The sequence below is a fragment of the Wolffia australiana genome, chromosome 13 (genome assembly GCF_029677425.1).
Source record: "Wolffia australiana isolate 7733 chromosome 13, ASM2967742v1".
Lineage (NCBI taxonomy): Eukaryota > Viridiplantae > Streptophyta > Magnoliopsida > Alismatales > Araceae > Wolffia > Wolffia australiana.
In genome coordinates, this window is record NC_135847.1 from 15,056,713 (window position 1) to 15,068,175 (window position 11,463).

The 11,463-nt window shown below is 40.0% G+C and overlaps 1 non-coding gene across 1 annotated transcript; it reads left to right on the forward strand.

Annotated features, from left to right (window-relative positions):
* The first annotated feature begins 1,312 nt into the window (after nucleotides 1–1,312).
* On the forward strand, nucleotides 1,313–1,427 carry LOC144711521 (U5 spliceosomal RNA). Its single transcript, XR_013583577.1, has one exon. It is a non-coding gene; the product is annotated as a U5 spliceosomal RNA (small nuclear RNA).
* The last annotated feature ends 10,036 nt before the right edge of the window (nucleotides 1,428–11,463 follow it).

Consider the following 11,463-nt stretch of genomic DNA (forward strand, 5'->3'; position numbering starts at 1 on the left):
TTTTATTTTCTTAAAATTACATTATATTAAATTCGTTCAAAAATTTGTTGTAAGTCTAAAATAACCATCCCACTAATATCTTACGCTCTACCTTTATTATTAAACCATCATATTCATTATTCATTATTAAACTATCTAGTAAAGGTATTACATATTTTCTGCAATTTTATTCTCATAAACATACAGTGTACTAATTTCGTTAAAACATTAGTTGTCACTTTTTAGTCATTCTCATAACCATTCCAGTAATATATTACACTCTACCCTAGTACACTTATTACCCTCATATTTATTATTAAATTTATTAAATATATTACCCAATTTTATTTTCTTAAAATAACAATATATTAATTTCGCTATAACATTAGTTGTAAGTTAAAAAAAACAATTCCACAATATGCAATTTTACCCTCGTTATTATGAGGTTTTAGATTTTTTAGATTACATTAAATTAATATTGGTCTAACAATACTTCAGGCCCACAGAACTGTTGCATTTGTCACATATATAATTCGACATAGGACAACATTAAGTGAAAAGGCCAAACTTATTTTTTCATTACGTAGCATCTGTGGGCGGCGAGCCGACGACGATGAGATTCTACTGTAAGATGGCTACGGCAAATATAAACTCCCAAAAAAATGAAAATTTTTCCATATGGGATTGCAGAGGACTGAAAAAAATATCCGGATACCGGTTTTCGATATCCAGATATCGAAAACTGATATCCGGATATCGAAAGCCGGTATCTGGCATCGGATATCCACCTCGTCCCTCCCCCTTCGATATCTGGTACCGATATCCGTCTAACCCTTGATAGATGGATATCGCCCGATATCCGATATCCAGAACCGTCCCTTTTTTTTCCGGATATTGGATATCGGTTGTCTGATACCGGATATTAGACGGATATCGGGACGGGCGAACCCTACCCTCACGTTGTAGGTAACTAGTAATCTCCACGGGTCATTGGGAGTCTGACAATGATGATCCCTTCCTAGGAGTTTAAGCGATCTGATTTTCTAAATCAGCAATTGTGTTTAATTCTTGTAGAGAGTTTCCTCTGAACATGCATCCTTTTAAAAATCATTACATTTACCCATCCCATGTGTTGTAACACGAGTCGTCTGATCCCGACACTCATCGTGTTACATCAAAATATTCTTCTGATATAAAGTATCTTAGAGACATATCAGCCTTTGAGTGTCATCATAGATAAGTATTTTCTTATTTGGAAAATTTTAAACTGCTCGATTGATCTCAGGAGTAGATTACTACACTCATCCTAAGATTAACTAGGATACCACAATGCAGCCGCATGGTGAGCACAAAGCAATCTTTTCTTTCGCCTTTTACTAAAGAATACCGTGTGCGCGCCACACAAAGCGGCATACGCTTATTTTTGTAGGGTCTCCAAGTTTCGACTTTGGACCCCGTCCAAAAAAAAATAAATACTGGGATACCACAGCCCGCCACTGTTTTCATCTCTTTACATGAAATTTAGAACATAGTTTGGGCCAAACTGTTTGGGCAAGCATCCAACTAAGACTTTAAATCTTGACACATTTACCCATGCCAAAGTCAATTGTGCAATGGAATATTAATTTGAAGACAGATCTAACAAACAAAAACATGGATAAATCCAAACAGTAAATCTACATAACCAATTCATAAAGCAATAGAAAGGCAAGACACATACTGAAATACATTTGAATGTGCGTGTTGCATTCCACACAAGGCTTTTTGAGATATCTCCTGGGTTACTCTGTTAGATTGAATAACACTATGTCCCTGGGGAGAAAATATAAGTGATTAAAAGAAATAAGTGGGTCATACATAACTTACCAAGTGGTAAAATGTCCTCATCATTGACATTATCATTGGAGTTTGAGAAGCAACAGTCAAGACAATGAAACCATGCTTGTGACATCATCGACATCTCCATGCTCTCTGCATCAAGGCGTGATCTGCGATATGTAGTGATACCTTGGCCGATGGAGAATAGTCATTCCCCTTGTGTGTCTGACAAGCTCAGGACAAGATACTTGAGAGAACCTTTTTACAACTTGGGAAAGTATCATGTCCCAACCTCCTTCCACCATTTAAAGGGGGTATCTTCATCCTTGCCACTGGAGGACATGTTGATGTACTTCTCCAGCTCCTGCCTGGGTGTTGATCATGGTCAATGATGATGGCCCGACTGCAAAAGCCAGCATGTGACGGTGACATATGGTGATGGTTGTTGGTCCTTGCTTGTAGTCATCATCGTCTGAATTTGGGTTTGATGTATACTCCAAGATATTATCAAGATAAGAGAGCACATTTTGGTGGCAACATGGATGTAATCCGTCTAGTTCTTAAAATGGAACCAATATAGCAGCACTGGAAAAGGCTTGATTGCATACTGCATGAGCTTCGCAGGCATTGCAACACATGCTGTCCTCAACACATCCCTATGCTCTAATGGAAATCCTGCTCCAGAATTCCGCTTTGCATCTTCAACATGGGTTGTGAGCGCACCGGCTAATGATGCCACTCTAGTGATAGGTAACCTTTTTGTTGAGCAAATACATTTTGAACTGTCACATAGTGGATGGAGAACTATGAAATATTTATCTTGCATAGCCTAGTCATTGTGACAAATGATGGAGCCATGGTGTTGAGCACTTCCCTCTTCAAAAGAGTGCCCCATAACATATCAAGAGTGGAGTTCCAAGGCTTTGGACAGTCAGCCATTATGTTTTTAGAACTCGTCATTTCAAACTGCTGGCAAAGGTTGACATATTTTTCCATTCGTTTTGTAGAGTCCTGAATGGCATTGATGATAGCTTTAACCGGAGCAACAACTATTTCAAAGAAACCAACTTAAATGATATATGCTCATCAATGGACGATTCAAATGGATCTTTGAGATATCATTGTATTTCTGTTTTTTGATCTAATACACATTGGACACTGCTTCTTGGGGCCTACAGATTATGAGTAATCTTTAGTTCAGCTTGGATGATGGGGTTGCAGATGTTGGTGATGCAAGGTATGTCTCACTCCATAATGAACTATGGATTGATGATTTCGAATGAATCCACAGTTGAGACTAATGTTTTTTGTTATTAGATGCATTGTCAAGTGTAATGGTACATATCTTGGACTCAATGCCATACTCCTAGATGACTTCTATGACTATCTGTGCATGGTTTGCGTCGCTATATGTTCCTTTGATTTGCCATATGCCAAGAAGGATATCATAAAGCTTCCACTCGCTGTCAACCCAATGGACCGTGACGCCTACTAAGTTGATGTTGTTCCGCGGTCTCCAAGCATCTACTGTGAGAGAGACGCTATGGACGCTAGCAAACATGATCACCAGTTTTCCTTACAATTCTTTATCCATACTTCCCCCTTGTTGCTTTCACTACAGCCAAATCAGGGACATTCCCCACCACTTGTCTCCCATAGAACCACAATCACTGGAAGGACTTCTTCTTGACAAGTTTCCATTGTAGATCATTATCGTAGATAGTTCTAACAAATCCTTACTTGTTTACCATGAAGATATAGACTGTTTGAGTATAAGTCGTATTGAAAAAATGTTACTTGATTGGTTGATACATCCATGATTTCATCGTGGACTTTATGGTTGTATTTCTCCAAATGCCTTGAGAACAAATTTGTGCCCTTATCCTTATTTTGCTTTATGACGACCTTGTAGATGGGGTTTTGTGCTTTGCAAAATACACATTGGTACTCATCTAGGAAAATTTCAATGAACTTGTCCAAAATTATGGATGGAGTTTGCCTAGTGGTTCAGGAGGAGTTATTAGTATGAACATCTATCCCTAGGCAGTTGTCTGATATTTCAAGGGTAGCCCTTGCAATCGAATTCGGTGTGGTACCTGATGTGGCCTCCATTGGTCTATTATGTTATGATGTAAGACTATACTGAGAAATTCAGAATCAAGAATTTTGTAACCTCAGACATTCAGGATAAAAATGTGCCCATCTAAGAACCATTTCGTGAATGATTTTAAAGACAAACCATGTGAAAATAGAAATAAGTAAATAAAATTTTAAGACCTTAAGAACACCTTAACGAACAGCTTTTCATGAGGGCAAAACATATTTAATTCACCTGATTGAGTGAAGGAGAAGAATAGGGATGGAAAGATTGGATTGGACTGGTGGGTAGAGAGAGAAGTCAGAAATAGAGCTATGCACACACATAATGACATTTGAAGGGAGATGCACAGAGGAAGAGAGACGTGGGAAGGGGAAATGCTGCGAGACAGGTTGGGAAAAAGATGAACAGAGTAGCAAGGAAGCTATGTAGAGACAAAGAGATATGTAGGTAGAGAGATGTAGAAAGCAAAGAGAGATGCACGGAGAGATATACAGGGAAAAAGAGAGTGCTACAGAGAGAGATATGCTTTGAGGGATAAAGGGAACGATAGGAAATGAGAGAGCCATGCAGATGAAGTTTTTACTCACCGTATTGTTCTCTATTTCTAAACATCAAAGGACATCCAAGATGAGAAAGAGAGGGACAGAAAGAGATTCATACAAAGACAGAGAGATATGCAGGGTGTGAGAGACATACATAGGGGGAGAAAAATACACACAGAGAGAAGACAAAAAGATGAAAAGACAAAAAGAGAGGGAGACTAAAAGAGAGAGACATGCATGGAGAGAGACGGAAAGACACACACATATTCAGTTACAAATATTTACAGTCTTACAGAACACAAGAGAGGGAAATACATGAACAGAAATATAGTTGCAGAGAGATATATGTAAGGGACGAGGGATGCAGAGAGGATGGCATAAATAGAGATATTTAACGATGAAAAGAGAGAGTGGTAGGGAGACAAAAGGAGAGATATGTAGAGAGATAGACAGATATACAGGTGGGGAGAGAAAGAGATATAGATGGACATGTAGAAAATGCAATTTGCAGATGGAGTGAGAAATGGAGAGAGGCCGACAAAAAGAGAAAGAAAGAGAAAGAAAGAGAAAGGCAAGATGAGTGAGGGAAAAATAAAGAGAGTAGACACGGAATTGAGTTGCAGAGAGAGGGATGGAGAGATAGAGACAGAGATGCAAGGAGAGAGATGCAAAGAGAAAAATAGTGAGAGGTAGGAAAAAAGATTTAGATATATACAGAAGGAGACAGAGTATCAGATAGATGCATACACATATAGACATCAAAGATGGATAGACATATAGGAAAAGAGAGAGTGTTTCAGATATATATATATATATATATATAGAATGAAAGAGACAAGTGGAGACACAGAGCGAAGGAGAACACAAATGTGCAAAGGGTGTGAACGAGAAACAAAGCAAATAATGAAGAGACAGGGGACAAAGTGAGACAGAGTGAGATACATAGGGAGAAATATGCAGGGAGAGAAAAGTGCAGAAAGGCAGAAAGCCAGAGACAGAGAGATATGTGTCAAGAGAGATCTATGGAGGCTAAGAAGATTTGCAGTAGTTGAGAGAGATAGCTATTGTGGGAGATAGGGAGATATGCAAGGAAAGAAAGAGAGATGTAGGGAGAGATATGCTTGGAGAGACATCATGGTACAGAAAACAAGAGATATGTGAACTAAGAGAGATGCTAAGGGAGAGATATGGAGGGTAAAATAGCACTGCAGAACGCAAGAGAGACATGCCATATGAGAGATGGAAACAGAGCAATGAAGAAACTGAAAGAGACATGCAATAAGACAGATGGATATGGAGATACATGCAAAGAGAGATATATCTACACAAATAGTGAAATATGCAAAACGAGAGAATCCGATCAGCGACAAGATTGATGCTTACAAGAGATAACAGATAAAAGTAAAAACTTAATGCTACTAAGAGGTAACATATGCTCACTGGTAGACTAGATATGATTGTAGAGCATCCCAGGTGAGAGACCTAGCAAATCAATCATTGAGAGAGAGGTTGATTATCCTGAAGTGAAATTTTTTCGAGAGAGAGGTTGATCATCTTGGAGTGAAATTGTCTTTAGAGAGAGTATGATTTTCCTAGACCAAAATTTCTCTAGAGCAAAATACTTTGGCGACTCAGGGGCAGCTAAGACCAAAATCCTGTCTAGAGTGTAGGAGCGAGAACCTTTGTTGTACTTGTACTAAGTAACCCATTTTATCATCCTGGACTTTGGATGGGACGATACTTAGTTAGAAGGGAAATTCTGGATGGGATGGGACTTGGACCATAATCTCTCAGACAGGATGAATGTCATCCTGTCCCATCATTCTTGTTTTGGATGATCGTGCACTATATTTACATCTTTCTTAGATTAGGCGATGTAAACCAATTTTTCTTGTACAAAATTCAAGTTGGGTAATAAGAACTCATCATCTTATTGTGATAAAAAGTTGGACCAGATTTCTCAAAAGAGAATTCCAAGGGTGATGTTAAAAAATTCTCTATTCCATGAATTAAATGAGCTTGTAACATGTGTCAAATGCATCAATAAAAAATGTATAAGCACAAGGAGGAAAGGTACCAATTAAGATCCAGAAGTCTTTGAATGGACAAATCCCAATATTTGTGAATATTTTACTGTAGCATCATGGAATGGTTAACAATATTTAATCAAAATGATTGATAATTATTCTGGATATGGATACTTGTATCTCATCCATGAGAAATATCAAGCAATAGACACCTTTAACATTTATGAGGTCCAAAATGAAAATCAACTTGTCACTGCAGAATTTATGGTTTAGGAGAACAATTTCCACCACTTTCATTACTTTCTTAGAATAGTGTTGAATTATTTCTCTGTACATTGTGACAGGATCTTCTTGCATGAGTTTTGTTGCTGTAAGATGAAAGTGAACACTCATAGATATGGTAAGAATTATAATGAATAAAACTTCTTTACCTGAATCCCTTGGGGGAAGCTCTAATGGTGGAAACATATATTCTAAATAGGGTTTCAATTAAGGCAACTCAAATGACTTCATATGAGCTTTATACAGATAGAAAACCAAGTGAAAAGCATTTACAAATTTGAGGTTGTCCTGCAAAGGTAAGACCTTTATTGACAAAAGCGCAGTGCCAGTAGGACTAACTCAAGGGTTGTTCTTGTAGACTGATTCAGCTGTGCACTAGATGCAAGATTGAATGTTTAGAAGAGTTTACAGGTGTGGAGCGAGTGTAAATGTCCCAATCACACATTGACCCGACTCGCCCACGCACATGACACAAAGGAAAAAAGATTTAATCGTAATACCACAACATATTGCGGTGGAGACCCGAGTTGGTAATGCATGGAGCATGTGTTATGTTCAAGCTCCATGACATTAGCCTAACAAAATCTCATAGTATGTCTGAAATTGCCCATGATATTCCCCATGTAATATGATGGTATTATTGTCGCTATCATCATCTAATTGAACACCACTAGACAGGACAGTGTGCACGACTATTGAAGACTCTACCTCCTGGGCACCCACCCTGTTATCGTGACGAGCAAGGTCTCTTCTGCGTTTCATGAATAATAAAGTAATATTCTGTGGTATCTAGCTGCCTTTATGTGTAAAAAAAAAGGGTGCGATCCCTCGTGGAATAGGACGCTGTAGTACAGGAGGAACACAACTACGCCTGCTCCAACTAGGAAGTCAATCATGTGGGACACTACGAGGTTGGTCCGATGTTCTCATGTCCCCATCAGTAGAGACACCCCCTTGGCCATGTTGATGATGTCTTGGGCCTCCGAGTTTACAAACTTGATCTTCCCTGAACTCAGGGTAATGTTCAGGCTGAGGTGTTTTGCTTATTTTCCTATGAGGATGTTTTGCATCCCACTATGTCAATCGTATCCATTGTGGGTTGGTTGCTGATGAGCACATGAATATGGTGGAGGCTGAGCCCATCATATCGGACTAGGGCACCCCATTTTAATGCTACTAGGCAGTGAAGGGGGTTCAACATCACCGTATTCATTGCACGAAAATGTTTAGCAATGCCAGGGGCATGACCATTGCATTAATGTTGGTGGTGGCCCTCCCACTCCTCAAGTAGTCCCTAAAAAAATGGGGCCTCCTGGTCTAGGAGAAGCACTCTGGTCTAGGATGCGAAGCGGAAGTTGTCATCTCCAAGTTTGGACTATTGGCCTTGTCAAGACCCTTATCATAAAATGATTTACATTTCCTCTTCAGACCCTATCTAGCCAGGGCCAAATGTGCTTCAAAATAGTAGGGGCGGTGATGGAGGACCACCTAGAAGATCAAGCTCGTGCTTGTCAACAGCTGCATCACACAGCCCCAACCAACGCAAAGAACCAAAATTTCTGATATTAGGTTAGACGACAGGCTCTTATCATTGTTATTTCATGCCTTGTCATTTTATCTCGTGTCAATGTTGTTCCCTTTGATTGTAGGGAGGCTCCCTTTTGTGTGTGTACGGTCCTCCCCCATGTTTGTGTTTTTTTTTTTTGTTGTTTAAAACCTTTAGGGGAGGGCCCGTGTTTGGGTTCCTCCCTAAAGAAGCCCTTTAGGGCATCCATAACCTCTCTTCTTACTATATACCATCGAAACCCCTGCCATGCCGACCATGTCTGGAGTTCCTCTCGCCCGACACGTTCCAATCTTCAGTTAAGGATACTATCTGGCTCGACTGACCGGGCCCAAGCCCGTAGGTCATTTTCTCATCCCCTTATTTTCAGTATTATTGCGCCCTTTAGTGCCATCCTTGTGTGTTCCGTTGCCCTGAGTCTTTGTGTTGTAGGACTAGCCACTGCATCTCAAGTTAGGAAATTTCTTCATCAGTGTCGGGACTGCATCATTCCCCGAGATGGATGTGGATGCCCACGGGCGGTGATCATCCCCCACCTAGTTGGCCATCGAGTCGATCGACTGGATTATTGGGAGCTTGATTGTGCCCTGACCACTCGTGTTGTCTATTGTGCTTTTGTCCCAGACCAGTCAGTTTCCACCATTCTTCTTGTTGATTTTCAAAATAATGCACCATTTAACTCGTTGCATCATGCATTCTCATCCATTCCCTGTTGTGTGACATGAGCTGTTCAATCCCGACATGTCGTGTTACATCAGGCGGGGACTAGCCCACTTCTTGGGGATGGAAAAGCCAACCAATCTTCTCCCCTCCTAGGTCTGAACATGGATACGTATGGCCTCCATCGAGTACCCTCTCAATCTGCAAAGACATCACCAATGTACTCTTGGTTTAATCCAAAGCTGACAATAACGCTTAGAATTAAGGCGTGCCAGCCTCAACCCTTCGGAAGGAACCTTGAGAAACCTTGACTTGTGTACCGCAAGTCTCTTTAGAATGCTGACGATTACGTGGGAGTTAAGCAAATAGATAGGTCTAGGACCGTAGCAGAATATCAAGAGTTTATGATGAGTAGAATTACATCGGAGGTCGTAGCCATTACATGAAGCACAAGGTGCAAGAAATCGTCACCACGTGAGTTCCTCATTACAATTCAACCACATGGAGCTCCCATCTTCATTGAGCTGGACATAAAAACCACATAATAGTCCATGATGGATATTATGTGGCCATCAAGACAATCGCACTACCATGTTCATTTAAGTTCATTGAATAAAATATTTACATTCATTATTATTCCGTGTGATGTTTATAATGAAGTCCATGAATACGTGCAATGAGTTAGTGAATTATGATGAGATCATAATACATTGATCACTAGTCTTTAAACAAGTATTCTAAATATTCCTATTCGATGGATAGTCAAGAAAGACATCGAATTATCCATATAGAATAGCACTAGCTCATCCTACTTATACGATAAGTATAGCTGATCCTATGGCTATTAGTGTAGCGACACTAAGGACAGATAGTGGGTGATCATTGGAGAAAGATTTCACTGAATTGATCTATACGAATCCCTGAATGGTATTATACCTAAACATCAATCAGGTTGATTCAAGTTACGGTTGTATAAGTGACCCACTAACCTGAGACACCAAGGATATCTCTTGAGTGGATGACTACGTTTTGATTATGACTTAGGAGCCTCTAATCATGGGATTCAAATAAGTTATAGATCGGATGTAGTAAGATGCTTACGGAGATGACTGAGAGGTCAAGATGGTATCACTCGCCCTCGGTATAAGAGGAGATTTAGTCGACGAAAATGATGCAGAAAAATCCCTGGCCAAGGTAGTGAGGATATTGAAGAAGGCATTCTCCATTGATTCCTATTACGCATCAGTACTAATCGAATGAAGGATTAGGGTTTGATGATAAACTATACCCTAAGTCATTTGAGAGTCTTGCGTGGATGATGGATTATACATATACGGTAATCGATGACGGTAAAGGTTCCATGAGAGAGTTTGAGACTACTCGATATCTTCTAGAGCACGAGGTGTATCTTGGCACCCCACAAGCAGGAAACTTAACATATCGATTGGGTTAAATCGATCCTTATTTAATTAATCTATATGTTGATATAGTTAGTTAATAATGTTGGTCAATAAATGTTACTGGGCCATTAAAGTTATTAACTAGAATGATATATGGGCATATAAGGTCACACGCACAAGGTCATAAGGGCGTTGGTGGACATATTTTGCATTAGAGGGTTTTTGAGAAAAACCTTAAGTGAAATATAAGGAGGGAAAGAGTGTCTTCATGGTGAGGAGATCTTCAAGATTTTTAAGAGGAGTTGAAGAGGAAGACATGGAGATCCAAGCGCCGAGTGATCGCGTGGATACTTCAAGAGGCCGGATGCGTGAATGGCTTCTGAAGGATCTCAGAGCGGCAAAGTCAAGGGTGGAATGAGTTCCCCAAAAGGTACTTTCAATTTCTGTTTTAAAGATCAATTGACAATCGACGGACTATGCTTCCGCATCCATGGAAACATGATTTCCATGGACGAACCAAGGCACTGAACCCAACAGTCCACTCGTCGGGTAGTGGCACCCCAACGCCTTGAGGCTCCAGCCTCATATGCACAGCCAAGGACACGGTCACTAAAAGCATCCCCTTTGGTCAGGCGTTGCGTTCCTATGGGCCACGTATTGGGTTCTAGAGGCCTAGATATAGATGAAGAATTCAAAACAATCTTCTGCGGAAGACTATAAAGAATCAAAATGGCATGGATAAAATATGAAACTAAGAACCTGTGCATGGATTTTATCCGTGATTGCTTTGATCCTTGAACGAGTCATATCAGGCTGTTCATGAGTGCAGGCTCTAGAAGTATCCAAGCGGTCCTCGACATGTCGGATCTCCTCCTTCTAGTTGACAAGCAGCATTAATATCTCCCTCACTGTCGTTATGCTGTCTCGATCGCATTAAGAATGGATGATGAAGGCGAAAATGGGGTGTAAATATTGTCGTTGTTATTTTCGCTTCAATCAAATAAAAATTTGCAATAGTAAACTTACTCAGATATGTATAGAGGTGAGTAAGGTCATCTCCGCAGGGATTGGCTCTTAGAGTTGGACTTAA